Source organism: Myotis davidii, unplaced genomic scaffold (genome assembly GCF_000327345.1).
Source record: "Myotis davidii unplaced genomic scaffold, ASM32734v1 scaffold500, whole genome shotgun sequence".
NCBI classification, from domain to species: Eukaryota; Metazoa; Chordata; class Mammalia; order Chiroptera; family Vespertilionidae; genus Myotis; species Myotis davidii.
Window position 1 is genome coordinate 203,434 of NW_006293949.1, and position 6,556 is coordinate 209,989.

The 6,556-nt window shown below is 41.1% G+C and overlaps 1 pseudogene; it reads right to left on the reverse strand.

Annotated features, from left to right (window-relative positions):
* Positions 1-528: 528 nt before the first annotated feature.
* Positions 529-1,564, reverse strand: LOC102760261 (annotated as a pseudogene).
* Between the last annotated feature and the right edge of the window lie 4,992 nt (positions 1,565-6,556).

Below are 6,556 nucleotides of genomic sequence, written 5' to 3' on the forward strand. Positions count from 1 at the left end.
TTTTTTCTTGAAATACAGAATTTTATTTAGAAACTGCTTAAAGTAGAAAAAGAAAAAAAAAAAACCTGTCAAGAAAGACCAGGTGGCAACTGGGTTTTCAATAAAATGGAATTTTAGGGCAACAGAAGTCTAAAGGCCACAAAAGAAAAATAGCGCCACTGTTATTTGAACAATGGCTAGTTACTTGCATTTTTGGCATTGTTAATCACTGAATCTGGGTTTCTCTTTGAATTTCACACAGAGAATGCATTACACAACAATTTATTATAAAATACCTGCTTTCTACACACATTTTAGGACAAACTACCACCATCAACAAGTCAATACAATTACATCAGGGGCTGAACAAGCTCAGTAGTGGGTGACACACATTTTGCAGAATTCTGCCAAACAAAGGAACTGAATAGGCTGTAGGCAAAGCAAAATTAAAATTAAAATCAGTCTTTACATTTCACTACTGAGGTATCCACCTCAGCGTATCACATAAAAACACTTCCAGCAATCAGTGTTACCAGCATCCATATGGTCAGCCCCTTTGTTCCCTAAGTGAACCAACTAGATGTTAATACTGCTCTGCTACAAAGTAAAAGCTCCTAACTCAAACTTGTTGAAAAAAGAGTGAAACTTCTGCAAAGTGCACTTTAAGAAGAGGTACTTTTTGCTTATGAAAAGAAACCAGTGAGTCCTCTAAAAATAATAAAAAGGAGTATTTTACAGTTAAGCACATGATTTGGAGTGAAGAATTTGGATGTTGCTCTGCTGGTCCAAGCTGTTAATACTCTTCTTGTTCCTCCTGTGGGTCCCCTTCATCAGGTATCACAAAGCCTTCATCTGTGGCATAGAGAATGTCCACAATCCTCTGCAATACAGGGTAGTTTTCCCCCTCGTTCTCCTGGCAAATCAATTCAATGTTCCTTAGCTTCCCAAAGTAGAAATCTCTTTCTCCAAGTCTTCGAGGGTAAGTTTCAATACGCTGACCTGCTGCATCAGTTCAGCTGCTTCATGGTCCCCATTGCCCACACCAGGATTCTTTCGAAGCACACCTGAGCCAGACTTAGGGCTGCATTAGTTCTGCGTGTCACAGTGAGCCTCTGGGGAGCTGCACTGCTGGAGCTGAGAGGTTTCTTAGGTTTGTTCATAGCTGGAGCAACAGGGGAGAGAGCCACTGCAGTTTCTTGACCTTGCCTGGCAGCTACAGGGTCATAGTCTTTCCATCATAGTTTGCATCAAAAAACTTCTTGAACTACTGAATGAAGTCAAAATTGTCCTGAAACTTTCCTTTTACTAATCTGTCCACAGGAATTATTTTGTCAACACCAATCCTCTTAAAACCTGCTTGTAGTATTTTGAAATTCTGGATGTATTCATGTTCTAGCTTAGCTTGAAATTTCACTTTCTTCAAGGCAATGGAGCCAGGGAACAGCATGTCCATAAATTGACAACAGGCAGCCCCTGAGCACAACTGTTCGACCTTTGTCAGATTCAACTGAAGGGACCAGGCCAGCTTGTCATGTCAACTTAGGTTTTCACTGGTGACTGACGTTGAATATACGTTCACTGCCATCTTTGGCTCATAGAGGAACCATGTCCACTGGTGTGCTGGCTTCCATTCTGTCTTCATCTCATTCAAACTGTCCGACCCTGCCTGCCCGCTCAATGATATCACCCAGTTATTGCTTTTTAAAAAAAATATGTATTTTTATTGATTTCAGAGAGTAAGGGAGAGGGAGAGAGAGATAGAAACATCAATGATGAGAGAGAATCATTGATCAGCTGCACCCTGCACGCCCTACAGCCCAGGCATGTGCCCTGACTGGGAATCAAACCATGACCTCCTGGTTCCTAGGTCGACACTCAACCACTGAGCCATGCAGACCAGGCAACAGTTATTACTTTGAGGAGTGGGACTGGGGTCCAATGGAGGGGAAAGGGTATTTCCTTTAGATTTTATATCTTTTAAAATTATTTCAATCTTTTTAAATCATTTTTATTGATTTCAGAGAGGAAGTGTGAGGAACAGAAAGATAGAAACATCAGCTGCCACCTGCACGGGGTTGGGGGTGGGGGTATGAGGGTGGGAGGACTCCCGTGAGCCCACAGCCCGGGCATGTGCCCTGACCAGTAATCTAACTGTGGCCTCCTGGTTTATAAGTCGATGTTCAACCACTGAGCCAAGCCAGCTAGGTAAAAGTATTTCAATTTTTAATGATTTGTATACATTAATTTAAAAATCATTATTACAAACAGAATCCAATTGCTGTAAAAATTTCAATACAGCACAAGTTAATAAAAGTCCCTTCTCTCCCACCTCTTAATCCCATCCCTAGAGGACAGCTAACCACGAACATGAGTTTGGGGCCTGGTTACTTAGTGTGGTTTCCAGAACAGCAGTATCAGGATCATCTGAGAAATTGCTAGAAATGCAGATTCTCATGCCTCACCCCAGATTTGCTCAACCTCCATATCAGGGCCTAGTAATCTGTATTTTAAAAAGCCCCTTGGTAATTTTGATGCATGCTCAAAGTTGAGAATCATTTCATTTTAGCAGGTTAGACTAGATCTGTGGTGGTGGTGTTGGGGATTGGGGAAGGGGGATTTGAGAAGAATCCTCCTCGGGAAAACTAATAATTCAAAATGACATGTCCCTATGCACCCAGTGAGTTCTTGGTCAAGGGTTGGCAGCCCCTTGAGCTCTTTCTGACCTCTACATTGGGGTTAAATGATAACCGGACTGCTACAGTTTGAAGGCATTATCTAGAAAAGGGGAACATGTCAGAAGGAGAACCACGCCGGCATGGCTCAGTGGTTGAATGTTGACCTATGAACCAGGAGGTCACAGTTCAATTCCCGGTCAGCGCACATGCCCGAGTTGTGGGCTAGATCTCTAGTGTGGGGCATGCAGGAGGCAGCCGATCAATGATTCTCCCTCATCATTGATGTTTCTATCTCTCTTTCTCTGTCTCCTCTCATCTCTGAAATCAATAAAAACATATTTTATAAAAAGAAGGAGAAAGGTAAAAGGAGTATAGAAGAAACTAAACAAGGATTAGTCAAGAAAGGAAAAATGGCAGAGAGAGAGGATGAAGATAAAAAAAAAAGCCATAAGATGGCAAGTAGATGACAGCAACACCTTAGGGCCACTCATTCATTGAGTTAATTCATATTTATCATTTTAAAATTATAAATCTATGTATCTTTGCTAATTTCCTTCCTCTGACTCACACATTTCATTGCCTATGAAACTGAGGGTCCTTATGACATTGATTAAATTTAGCTTGAAATCATAGCTCTACAAATCATGTCTCTTTCTGTATATGTATACATACTCCCCAGAGACCTATCCTCCCCCCTGCCCTAAAATCAGTAACCTATGAGGCAGCAAAAGATAGAACTCAGTCCTGACTAATGGTGTCAAGGTCTGGACCTCTGGCAGGCTAATGATAACATCTTGACCTAAGTTATGTTTCGGCTCCAGTCCCTCAGGTGGAATGATCCCCTGGTTACTTTCCAAAGAAACCAGACAGAAGGACACAGGAACAGACCGCAGAACTATCCTCAAGACTAGAAGAAATGGTTTATTACCTTTACCTCACCTCTGATCAATCAGCACCCAGTATGACCCTAAACCCCTAACATACAAGTGTCTTGTCTTTTTGCCCTTTATTACCTGTAACCTACATGCCATCAGGCAGTTGGGGGTATTGAACATCAGCTTCCCATTCTCCTGGGTGTTGTCATCTATAATAATAAAAGGGTAATATGCAAATCGACTGAACAGCTGAACAGTGGAATGACCATCCCCACGACCTTCCAGATGGATAAACCTGGGGTTGCGAGGGCCGAGGCAGCTGGGTCTGTAAGGGTGGCTGGGGCTACGAGGGCAGCCAGGGCTGTGAAGGCCTGCTCTTGGACGAATTTTGTTCACAGGGCCTCTAGTTTATAATAAAATAACTAATATTTCTCCACTGCAATTTTCAGTGTTTAGCATTTGGCCCTGCTAATGCTGGGTGGACAGACTCTTTCTGTTCCTCTGACCTACACATTTCATTGTCTATCATTTACCAAATGTGATAAGTTCATGATTTCTTACACCATTCAGTGTCTTCACATTTAAGAAGTGTTTGCTAGTGATCCCTACTCCCTGGCCAAAAAATCATGAGCTCTCAAAGGGTTCCAAAGACTCATAATCTAACTGGGCATGTGTGTGTGTATGTATGTGTTTACTGAGGAATTTCACCCACTGGGGAAGTGTGAGGTATGGTAGGAGAGGAAGTGCACATGAAAGGACTCTGGATTCAGCACTATCAACAATCTAGTCAACACATATGAAGCTCAGATTGGAAGGGATCTTCTGGAGCTCCTTAAATATAGACCCTAGTCCCACAGGCTTGACTGTACTGCAGAAGAGCCTAGGGAAAGCTCCTTCAACTGGGCTGGGGTAATGAAAGACATTGCATACAAAAGTAAGTAGTTTTCAGCTCTAGCCTTTGTGACTTAGTTGGTTGAGCATCGACCTATGACCAGGAGGTCATGGTTCAATTCCCTGTTAGGGCACATACCTGTGTTGTGGGTTCAATCCCCAGTAGGAGGCATGTAGGAGGCAGCTGATCAATGATTCTCACTCATCATTGATGTTTCCCCTCCTCGCTGAAATCAATAAAAACCTATTTTAAAAAAAGTAAGTAGTTTTCACAAGGTTTGAGATGGGGGGAACATTAAACAACTCTAAGTATAGAAGCTCAGAATAAACAAAGCTTTAAGTATTTTTAGCCTTTTTTCTTTTTTAACAAAATACCCACCACTTACCTATGACTTCCAAAACATTGTTCTGTCTCATGAACATGCCTGTCCCAGTCAAGAAACCAGCATTTGTTTTGGCAGGGGAAAAGGTTGCAATGTGGATTTAGTATAAAAGGCTGCTCTATCTTACTGTGTTCCTTTTTTTTTTAGTTTTTTTAAAAAATATATTTTATTGATTTTTTACAGAGAGGAAGGGAGAGGGATAGAGCATTAGAAACATCCATGAGAGAGAAACATTGATCAGCTGCCTCCTGCACACTCCCATTGGGGATGTGCCCACAACCAAGGTACATGCCCTTGACCGGAATCAAACCTGGGACCCTTGAGTTCGCAGGCTGATGCTCTATCCGTTGAGCCAAACCAGGAGCGAGTGTTCCATTTTTTAATTTGATGACATCTGCAAGAGGTTAAGGGCAATAATTTATTAAACCAGATCTTTGACTCATTGAGGCACTTTGCTTCCTTATCCTATATACTAAAAGGCTAATATGCAAACTGTCCCCTTGACCAGGAGTTTGACCGGGAGTTCAACTGGGAGCTCGACCAGGGACAGATGAAGGGAATGAATCTAATTCTGGAGCATCAGCATAAAAATGATCTTTGTTTTGAGAGCTTCGGCCTCATCCCGCAGGCCAGACCAAGGCAGACCCCGCATGCACTAATTCATGCACCGGGCCTCTAGTATTTTAAATAAAAGAGCATTTACTCTTATAGATTCCTAGAATTATAAAGTTGAAGCCACTTAGAGATAATCTCTGACCCATTAATATTGCCTTAGGGAGTTTTGAGAAAAATACAATGTCCAGGCCCCACTCTATACCAACTGAATTTGAATCTCAAGGGATGGGACCAAGAGGGCACCTCTGGTTTTAAAGCCCCACAAGTGATTCCAACAGGATTGAGAAATAGCTCTTGGTAAAAATAATAATAATAATAATAATAATAATAATAATATAAACAAAACACACACACACACACAAAATTGGACCTACTATTTCAGAATCTCTGAGGGAATAAAGAGCAGGAATCTGTATGTTATTAAAAATACCCTGATGATTCTTTTGGAAACTTACATTTGAGAAGCAGTACTTTATTTCAATTGGAAATTTTTATAGCTTTTGAATGCTTTCATTTGTTGAATATTTTAGGTTTCACCTGTTCAGCTGTTAAATATACCAAATAGTATGTTTAGTATGAATTCATTAAAGGATATTTACATGTATATGTGCATAGGAAAAGCAACTGGAAGGATGATGGATAGATATGGATAAACACTGTATCTGGGTAGTAGGTATATGGATGATCTTCGGTTCCCCCGCCCTTTCTATTTTATTTCTATCTCATTTTCTTTCTTTCTCTATTTAAAGAAGAGTCTTCCTCTTTCTGAGTTGAATTTCCCCTTCTGAAAAACAGGGTGTTGTAACTTAGTGAACTTCAAGACCACGTCCTGTTCTAGCGGTCAGTGACTTCATACTACCCACTAGCTCATTTGCCCATTTAATAGCATGAACTGCATAGGTAACAACAGTGTTTGGAGAATCATCGTATATAATTCTAATATGTATTACGTTGTGATGCCTAGAACCGTTTTTACTCCAGCAAAATTATTCTCTTGTTCAAGGAATCAGAACTGAAATAATCTCTACCATCTACACTACCTAAAAGTTCATCCTCTCTCTTTTGCCTCAGATAAGGCCGTCCGCGCATATCTCTTAAGAACGTAAGAATGATCGTGAACCAAAAAGCCAGGGCGTGG